Genomic DNA, 10,711 nt, shown 5'->3' with positions numbered 1-10,711 from the left:
TATAATATTATGTGAGAAATCAGTTTGGATTTTAGAGATGTATCATGTTACGATATCCTTCTGAGGTAGGAAGCTGGGTGATGTTCAAAGCTTGGACACACGTGTTATGAGAAGGAGATCTTTACCACAGGAAACCATGCATACGTTGATTTACATCGATGCCTACGTTGATTTACATTCAAAATCTCTTTGTGCTACCAAAACTTCGCCAAACAAAGATGCCAGCTACTTTCAGAGTGGTCCAAAGACTATGCTTTTTGTTAAGGATCGAGCAAGAGAGAGGAGAGCATAAACGCGGAAGCGTAAAAGACTACATTGATAATAATCTTGGTGTTTCAACTTTCATGGCTCAACAGCCTATTTATATTGTTCACAAACTTGACGACCACTCAAGATACTTTCCTAACTAAGATCAAACTCTAAACATAGAACACTTTCCTAATATAACTCTCACAACTTAATGTGCATATCTCCTAAATATAGACTCTCATATATTATTTCCTAATACCCTCCCTCAAGATGGAGCATGTAGATCACGAATGCCCATCCTGGACCAAAGAAATTTAACTTCGGTTTTCTTTTCTTTTTTCTTTTTTTTTCAACGCTTTTGCGAAAAAAATCTTCAGATCATAGTTTAAGGACGTTTCGGTCCTCTTCGTAGTTTAAGGACATTTCGGTCCCCTTCGTAGTTTAAGGACATTACGGTCCCATCTTCGTAGTTTAAGGACATTTCGGTCCTCTTCGTAGTTTAAGGACATTTCGGTCCCATCTTCGTAGTTTAAGGACATTTCGGTCCTCTTCGTAGTTTAAGGACATTTCGGTCCCAATGCAAGTTTAAGGACATTGCGGTCCCATCTTCGTAGTTTTAGAACATTTCGGTTCCATCTTCTTAGTTTAAGGACGTTTCGGTCCTCTCTTTGTAGTTTAAGGACATTGCGGTCCCATCTTCGTAGTTTTAGAACATTTCGGTCCCCTTCGTAGAATACTTCTTGTACTCTTGGTTTCTTGGTTTCTTCGATAGAATACTTTTTGTACTCTCTCGACAACTCATAGGATTTCAACCTATTATTGTTGTTCTTTTTCTCATCACCTCTTGGTGATTGTTTTCTTCTCTCTTTTTTTTTTTCTTTCTTCACAACATGAATGTTGTTTCTTCTTCTCTTATTCCAGTCACGCTATTTTTGCGAAACCTTCACACTTCTTTGTTCTTCAAGATTCTCTCACAATCTTGTCGTCTTTACAAAGTCTGCCACACTTTGTAGGATCTCTAAGTTTCTGCCACAAACTCTTCAACCACACTTCACTTCTTCCAACTGTTATTACACACACTACTGTCACCAGCTTTCTTCTGTTACGCTTCTGTAACAATTCTTCAGTAACACTTAACTGTTAATCTGTAACAGTTCTTCTGTAACTCTTCTGTAACAATCCTCTGTCACGCTTCTGTAACAATCGCTCACTGTAACACCCTTTAGTAACACTTCTGTCCAACTGTGACAAATCTTTAGTAACACTTCTGTAACAAATCAATGCTTTTTTTTTTTTTTTTAAATCGTGTTCCAGCTTCTCCAACAGTGACCATAAGTCAACCCACCAAAACACGTCACACGTCTTTGGACTGCCATCATACAATGGCAACAATCACAAAAAACAATTTAACTCGAACTTCTCCTTCACTTCGGCAATCCACCACAGTAGCACCATCGTGAACAGGCCAAGCTCATCCCCTAGTTGTCTTCCATCAACTTTTCTTTTTCTTTTTTTTTTTTTTTTTTTTCAAGAGCAATCAAACTCCAGCAGCTCATTCTCACAGCTAACTCTATTAACAGACCCTTCATATCACAGTTTACCGTCTCTCTACACTTGATCTCCAGCAATCTTCCAATACCATCACATCCAGATCATCTCCACCATTCTCAAACCACAGACTACCCTTGTTTGCTTCACACAAACAATCAACAGCAAAAATTTCTTCATGTAATTATTATAGAACGAAATACTTTTTTTTTTTTCACAGCTTCAAAACATCCCTTCTTTTCCACGAACAAAATCTCCAAACAAGAATAGCTGGACTACGATGGAAACCATACGTCTTCTTCACAGCTAACGACTTCACAACTCTTTTTTTTTTTTTTTAACCCTAAACCGAAAACTCTCTAACTTTCTCTCGCTCTCCTCTCTCCCTCTCACCTTACTCTGATACCATGTTAAGGATCGAGCAAGAGAGAGGAGAGCATAAACGCGGAAGCGTAAAAGACTACATTGATAATAATCTTGGTGTTTCAACTTTCATGGCTCAACAGCCTATTTATATTGTTCACAAACTTGACGACCACTCAAGATACTTTCCTAACTAAGATCAAACTCTAAACATAGAACACTTTCCTAATATAACTCTCACAACTTAATGTGCATATCTCCTAAATATAGACTCTCATATATTATTTCCTAATACTTTTCGAATGGATAAACCAATATAAGTTTCACATCATAATCAAGTACCCATCTTTGTTTATAACCCATTGCATTGGTTTCAGGAAATGGGAGCAGTCATATGGATGAAGAGTCCATTGGGATTTAACAGTATGATGAGAAAGTGATACAGTACATTGTTTTGTTCTTTTATTTGGGGTTTATCAATAACTTGAAAAATGTAGGCTACTTAGTGTACTACTACCTAATCAAGATTATGTATATTTGGCACTTTGCAACATGGTTTATGCTTATATATCTGCACTTACAATATTGAAGCCAAGATTTTGTTAGTTTTTTTTTTTTTTGAATAGGTTACCCGATTCATTAACTCAAGAAAGTGTTACAATTCTGGGGAATTTTGTTCCCCTGGAGTCTGCATTGATAATGTTTAAAAGAAAAGGTGGGCATGCATTTTGTCAAATTTTTGATGTTGGATTGCTTGGGTTCTGCGCTTGAAATTTGACTGCTTGGTTCACCAGTTCGTCGGATGCTTGATTTGCTTTTCTGCATGCGTGTTGAATCTTCATTAGTGGAATTTGTTGCATGAGTGTTTTTATTTCTGATAACATTCCTTTTAGATACCAAGGGTGGTTGTTTGGCTGTTGTTGTTGGAGTTGTATTACAGCCATAGAATCCATTTCAAACCAAACCTTTGGCCACTGTTGTTGTACTGCGATTCTTGCTGCTATCAGTAGTCCCCATGTTTCCGCTGTAGTTGAAGTCGTAATTTCCTGAGGTGCTGCCATTGCCATGAGTATCTTGCCGCTGGTTCTACAGATTATTCTTGTTAGTTAATGGTTTCTAAAAATATTAATAATGTATATTCTTTTCAGTTTCTGGGGAAAAATTGAGTGGCATAGGTAAGCGGGGAGAATGTGTCGGGAAAGGATAAAGTCAAGTTTCTCATGAACAAAGTAAGAGTGACTTGGAGCTCCATGTTGTATTACTAACGTAGAGGATGGGGATTATGACCTGATGATGAAACATAAAACTTTGTTCCTCCCTTGACAAAACTGAGAATGGAACACATTACTCGCACACCAGCGCATAGAGTTATTCAGGCACGAGCAAACTTCTTTTCTCTGTTTCTTTGTCGATATTGAAGCATCCAAAATTATGGGTCGTTGGATCTAAGCCCTACTCTTTGACTATATGAGACAATTACCGTCGCGGGATGATAAACCATTCACTAAAATCAACATGAACCAAGTTCTTAGGATGAGATGGAATGCAATGATGAAACATTAACTGTTTCTCTGTTTCTTTGTTGATATTTAAGCATCCAAGTTCTATGTGTTGTTGGAACCTAGCCTACTCTTTGACTATTTTTAATATTTACCATTACAGGATAAAAATTACACTAAAATCCGCATGAACCAAGTTCTTAGGATGATATGGAGGACTGATTTTCCTCACTAAAATTTATAAGATGAGCATTAAGTTCCTATTTCTGATACTGTGCTCAGACATGCATTGTACACAAAAGAAAATTCACAATGTCCGTTGCGTAGCACAGGCACAAAGCTAGTTTTCTTTGCAACTGCACCAATTCGGGTTAAATAGATGCCAAGTACGGCGGCCAAACATAAAACTAAAGTGAATGTTTATGGTGGGGAATTGCATTAATCTTGATATAACGTACGTCCATTTTTTTTTTTTTTGGAATATATCAGTAGTTTAATATATTGGTGAATGGCAGTAGACACCCAATTCATTAGGCAACGTTGTACAATCATAAAAAGTAGTTGTATTGATTTCATGCGTCCACCATATATGATCTTGATTCTGATATCTTCATCAATAGATTTTTATTCTATGTATTATTTTGGGATCATCATGTCTGATTTGTGTAGGGATCTGGGTCCGGTTTTAGCCTAGCAATAAATAAATAAATACTAATATTTCATTTCCAACTGCACTGATTCGGGTTAAATACATGTCAAGTACACCCGCGAACATAAAACTAACGGTCCGCGAGTTATAACCCCAAAGGTGTCATTATTCATCCATAAAAACCCCAAAGAATTTGATGAAACCAATTTTAAAATTTGGAGTTTTTGTATTAATTTTTAAAATTTTGGGGTTTTTGTATCAATTTTGTTTAAGATATTGTTTAATGGATCCCAACATTTGAATGAAGTTTTTGTACCACAAGTTCGGTCACCTTGAATTTATATGACTAGTTTTATAAAGTGAATGTTTATGGTGGGGAATTGCATTAATCTTGATATAACGTACGTCCATTTCTTTTATTTTTTTGTAATATATCAGTAGTTTAATATATTGGCGAATGGCAGTAGACACCCAATTCATTAGACAACGTTGTAGACTCATAAAAGGTAGTTGTATTAATTTCTTGGGTCCGCCATATATGATCTTCATTCTGATATCTTCAACAGTAGATTTGTGTTCTATGTATTCTTTTGGGATCACCATGTCTGATTTTCTATTCTTGATAGCAATTATATTCTTGTTTTCATATCTCTTATTAAATTCATCACTTCTCAAAGGCAGTTACCAATTACCACCTGGTCCATATGGTTTACCAATTCTTGGCAATCTCCATAGATTAGGTTATCTCTCACATCAAAATCTTCAAAAATTATCCCTCAAATATGGACCTATAATGTACATGAAATTAGGTCTTGTTCCAGCCATTGTTGTCTCATCACCGGAGTTAGCCGAACTAATCTTCAAAACCCACGACATTGTTTTTGCTAGTAGACCAATACTTCAGTGTGGAAAGTACTTCGGTTATGAGCAAAAGGGTCTAGTTTTCAAGCAATATGGTTCGTCATGGCGAAACATCCGTAAACTATGTACTCTCCATTTACTTACTAATTCGAAGATTGAATCGTTCAGGTCTACACGTGAAAGTGAAGTGAAAAATGCTGTTGAATCCATTAAATCTGCAGCTGATAGTCAAGGGCTTGTTAATTTAAGCCTTATAGTGGAATCCTTAGCAGAAGATATCACACATAAAACAATATTTGGATCACTTAAGAACGATCAATATAACTCAAAATCTCTCATCCAAGAAGCTTTTAGGTTAATAGGAGCCTTCAACGTAGCTGATTACATTCCATATATCGGATCACTTGACCTTCAGGTATGTATAGGTAAGTTCTTGTACGATGTCTTCTGCAGACTTCAAATATGAGAGTCACATACTTCACCGACTTAGGTTAAACGTTATTTATCTCATGTTATTTTTCTTCTTTTCATTATGGAAAATTTGTTCAGGGATTGGTCAGGGATATGAAATTAACCGGCAAACTTGTAGATGAATTCCTGGAATACATCATCGACCAACATATGAATGACCATGGAATAACACAACAAGATTATTATCAAAGGGACTTCGTCGACATGTTGTTATCCTTAATGAATGCAGAAGAGACGACCATGGATAATGAAATGAAATTAGATCGTGAAAATGTCAAAGCAATCTTGTTAGACATGATCGCAGCAATGATGGACACATCAGCAACGACGGTCGAGTGGGCTATCTCAGAACTCATAAAGAACCCTCGTATCATGAGATTAGTTCAACAAGAATTAGAATCAGTGGTCGGGTTGGAAAGACAAGTCGAAGAGACTGACCTAGTGAAGTTGCAATAATTAGAGATGGTACTAAAAGAGAGTATGAGACTTCATCCTACAGGTCCGCTCTTGATACCTCGTGAATCCATGGATTATATCAACATTAGCGGTTATGACATACCTAAACAGACTAGGGTATTCGTGAACGTTTGGGCAATCGGAAGGGACAAAAAAGTGTGGTCAGATAATGCTGAGGAATTTTACCCAGAGAGGTTCATTGAGGTGGATGCAGATATGAGAGGAAAAGACTAGGCTTTTGCCATTTGGATCAGGTCGTAGAGGTTGCCCTGGAGTGCAAATGGGTCTAACCTTGGTTCGGTTGATGTTGGCACAACTAGTGCATTGCTTCAACTGGGAACTCCCTAGTGGAATGTCACCCCATAAGTTGGAAATGAATGAAAAGTGGGGTTTAACTGTTCCTAGAGCTAATCATTTGATGGCTATCCCAAGTTATCGTTTAACTAAATAGTGTTCCAACAATGAAGATGGGTCAAAATGTTCGTATGCCTTTCTTGTTTGTTTTCTGTTTGTAATTTTTGAAGTCAGGCCTAGCTAGCCTCTTCATTTCTGTTTTCCTTTCTTTTATTAATTAATAAATTCCCCTTGGGGCTTTGTTTGAAAAAATTCTACTTGTAATCGAGTAACAGGTTATATAAGATTCTCGCGTAATAAGATTAGCATGTTTTACATTAGAAAAAAATTTCAGTTTAGTATATTGGTGGAGTACAATACAATAAAAGAAAAAAAAATCAATGTTCCAAGGAAAGGTGGTGAGCGGCCTAGATCCTCCTGAAATTTGGACGGTAAAGATTATGCCTCGGCCTTCTAACTTTATTTCTACCCAGCAAATCCCTAACCTTAACTCTATCGAACTCTAAATAAACCGTGTGTAGATATTTCGTTTCTTCCTGGCTCAGCCGAACCAATTAATTAACCTCGACTCAGGAACCTCGACTCAGGCATCTTTGACTGTTGGATTTTTGGTTGAGATGATTTGGAGATTAAGATGATTTTGATTGAAATGGAGAAGGGGAAAATAGTTCTTCTCTTTCTCCTCTATTTCAATAATCTCTCAATAATAATTTCCTTCTCTTTACTTGGTCAATATAAGACCATAAAGATAAGAGGATATGTGGACTCGTTAGGTCCTTGAAATTCTTCTATAATAAAAAAGACACATACTAATATGTATCTAGAGAAACTAGACTTTAGTTCACATGAACAAAACTGACTTCATTTCTAAATGCTAGATAAATTAGCTTTGTGCACAACACTTGGCACAGATACATTTCATCCTATAACTCAACATTCTCCCTCTTAATGTGATGATCCACAACTCCAAGTAATTCTCTAAAGTTTTGAAATTTGCCTTTGGGAGTGGCTTGGTGAGTATTCCCGCCAATTGATCCCCCGTCTTGCAATACTTGAGTTCTATCTCACCATCTTCCACCACTTCTCGAATGAAGTGATACTTGAGTTTGATATGCTTTTCTCTACAATGCTCAACCAAAATTTTGGACATAGCAATTGCGGATTTATTGTCACAAAAAATTTCGGTGCACCCATCTTGTTGCTCTTGGATGTCTTCCATGATTCTTCTTAGCCATACAGCATGAGATGTAGGTATTTATGTCGAAATGTACTCCGCTTCCGCCGTAGATAGAGATACGGTTGGTTGCTTCTTCTATGCCTAATAAAATATACCCGATCCAATATAAAAAGCATACCTCGATGTACTCTTCATGTCATCGGTACATCCTCACAAGTCGCTATCACAATATTCAACTAATTTGACATCCAAATTTCTTGAATACATGATTCCAAAATTGATTGCTCCTTGTATGTACCTCAACAACCTCTTTTCCCTGCCAAGATGTATATGACTAGATGAACTCATGAACCTAGAATGCATACTTGAAGCAAACATGATGTAGGGTCTTGTATGTTTAAAATACAACAAGTTTCCAATAAGACCTCTATAGTAAGTCTCATCAACTTTTCTTCCTCCATCATCTTTCTTGAGTTTCTCATTCACTACAAGTGGCGTTGATGTGGGGCTACAACCAAGCATACCAAATTTCTTCAACACATTTTCGGTATACTTGCTTTGAGAAATGAACACTCCATCTTCACTTTAATGAACTCGTAAAGAACACATTTCACTCATCTCATATTTAATCATCATTTCTCTCTTGAATTTATCAATCATATGAGCATCATTAACCGTAAAAATAAGGTCATCAACATATAATGCAACGATGAGAATAGATGTACCTTGTGTTTTCACATATATTGTAGGCTCACTCTTACTTTTGTTGAAGTTTTACCTTTTGACGTATACATCTATCTCACTGTACCAAGCTGTCGGTGCTTGCTTGAGGCCGTACAAAGCTTTCTTCAATTTGTATACCTTGTCTTCTTCTCCTTCAATCAAAAAATCTTGTGGTTGTTCATAGACCTCTTCACGGAGTTCTCCATTCAAATATTCCGATTTCACATCAAGTTGATATAGTAACCAACCCCTTTGAGAAGCTATAGCAATCACGGCTCTAATGGTGCCAAGACGAGCAACCGGTGCAAAAGTCTCATTGTAGTCGATACCAGGTTGTCGAGAGTGCCCTTTTCCACCAACCTTGTTTTGTTCCTTTGAACCGATCCATCCGCATTGTACTTCACCTTGTACATCCATTTCACACCAATAACTTCTTTGTCACTTGGTCTTACTACTTTCTCCCACGTATCTCTCCCATCAAAGACAAAAACTTCTTCTTCCATAGATTTTATCCAAACCGGTTCTTTTGATTCTTCTTCAAAAATTTCCAATTCAATAATTGTTGGATTTTTTTTTATTTAATGGGTATTGATTGATTTTTTTCATTCAGCAAGATCAAATTGACTTGATCTATGCTCTGATACCAATTGCTGGATTTTTGGTTGAGATGATTTGAAGATTAAGATGATTTTGATTGAAATGGAGAAGGGGAAAATAGTTCCTCTCTTTCTCTCTATTTCATTAATCTCTCTCAATAAAAATTTCTCTCTCTTTACTTGGTCAATATAAGATCATAAAAATAAGAGGACATGTGGACTCATTAGGTCCACACAATTCTTCTACAATAAAACAAACACATCTATATTATAAGGGACAATGGTGTTTTCCTACATTGACGGATATCTATAATTGGGACATATAAAGGACGGTCCAGATCGATCAACTAATGTGTTTTGGGTTACAAGATTTAGGCACTTAAAAGGACTGTTACAATTTAGAATGGTGTTTTCCTACATCGACGGCTATCCATTGCTGGGACACATAAAACCTGCAATGAGTCCTTAAACTCTAGCACTCTGGCACCACACGTCGATTGATCGACCTATTTTTAATTTTAAAAGAACACCAAAGATCGACCTATTTTTAATTTTACACTCTAGCACCACACGTCAAACCTTAAATGCAAACCGGTAACGCATGTAAGGATGGTCATGGGGCGGGTATGGGGCGGGGATCTTGTATCCCAGTCACTGCCCCGTTCAAAAAAAAAACCCATACCCTCCCCATTACCCGCTTGATCTGGGACGGGGCGGGTATGGGAAATACCCGTACGGGGCGGGTTTTTTACGGGTTACCCATAACATTAAGCTCAAATATGATGAGTTAATTTAATAATCAATACCTAAGTTCAACCAATAATAATAATAATAATAATAATTTAAAATTTCAAACTCATAAATTCATCGTAAAACAAGCAAAGAAAAACAAATTGGTCTATAAACGAGCATCACTCATTTTAGTTCTTAATTATTTCTTATCAAGTATCTTCCTCCATGTTGATCACCTCATCGTCTGCTTCAGTTTCTTCCCAAAATGTTTCACCATCGAATTTTGATCCACCTAGCCAAAATAAGAAAGTGTATCATATAACCATAATGATGTATTAAATGTAAAATAAAAACATTTCAATAAAAAGAGAATTTCATTACCATTCAGCATATCCCATAGCCAGTCTTGAGGGCACATCAAAGCTTCCAACGTTTTTGGATGAAGTCTATTACGTTGGACACTCACAAATCTACCTCCAGTACTAAAAGCTGATTCGGAAGCTACCGTTGAAACTGAAATCGCTAAAATATCTCTAGCCATACACTACAAGACTGGATATTTAATCCCATTTGTCTTCCACCATGCTAGTATGTCAAAATTACCAATCCTAGGTAAAAGATCTTCTTCTAAGTAATTGGTTAATATAAATAATTAATGATATCTTATACTTTTACCTTTTCTTTTCTTTTATAATATAATATAATATAATTTCTTAGTTTAAATATAATATAAATAATTAATGATATCTTATACTTTTACCTTTTCTTTTATAATATAGTATAATATAATATCTTAGTTTAAATATAATATAAATAATTAATAAAAATATAAAATCCTACAATGGAAACGTACAGGGTGGGTATGGGGCCGGGACCTAGAATCCCATCCCTGCCCCATCCCTGCCCCACTAATTTCGGGTATTACCCATACCCAACCCCAAACCCGTTTGTACGGGTAAAATCCTATCCAATAGGGACAGGTACCCACGGGATGAGTTTGGATGGGTAAATGGCCATCCCTAAATGCATGTCT

At 36.5% G+C, this 10,711-nt stretch overlaps 1 pseudogene; it reads left to right on the top strand.

Moving 5' to 3' along the window:
- The first annotated feature begins 4,919 nt into the window (after nucleotides 1–4,919).
- On the top strand, nucleotides 4,920–6,665 carry LOC113325998 (annotated as a pseudogene).
- The last annotated feature ends 4,046 nt before the right edge of the window (nucleotides 6,666–10,711 follow it).

This window comes from Papaver somniferum, unplaced genomic scaffold (assembly GCF_003573695.1).
Source record: "Papaver somniferum cultivar HN1 unplaced genomic scaffold, ASM357369v1 unplaced-scaffold_10, whole genome shotgun sequence".
Classification (NCBI taxonomy): Eukaryota; Viridiplantae; Streptophyta; class Magnoliopsida; order Ranunculales; family Papaveraceae; genus Papaver; species Papaver somniferum.
Note: the sequence above shows the minus strand (reverse complement) of the source record. Positions and strands in the feature narration are given on the sequence as shown.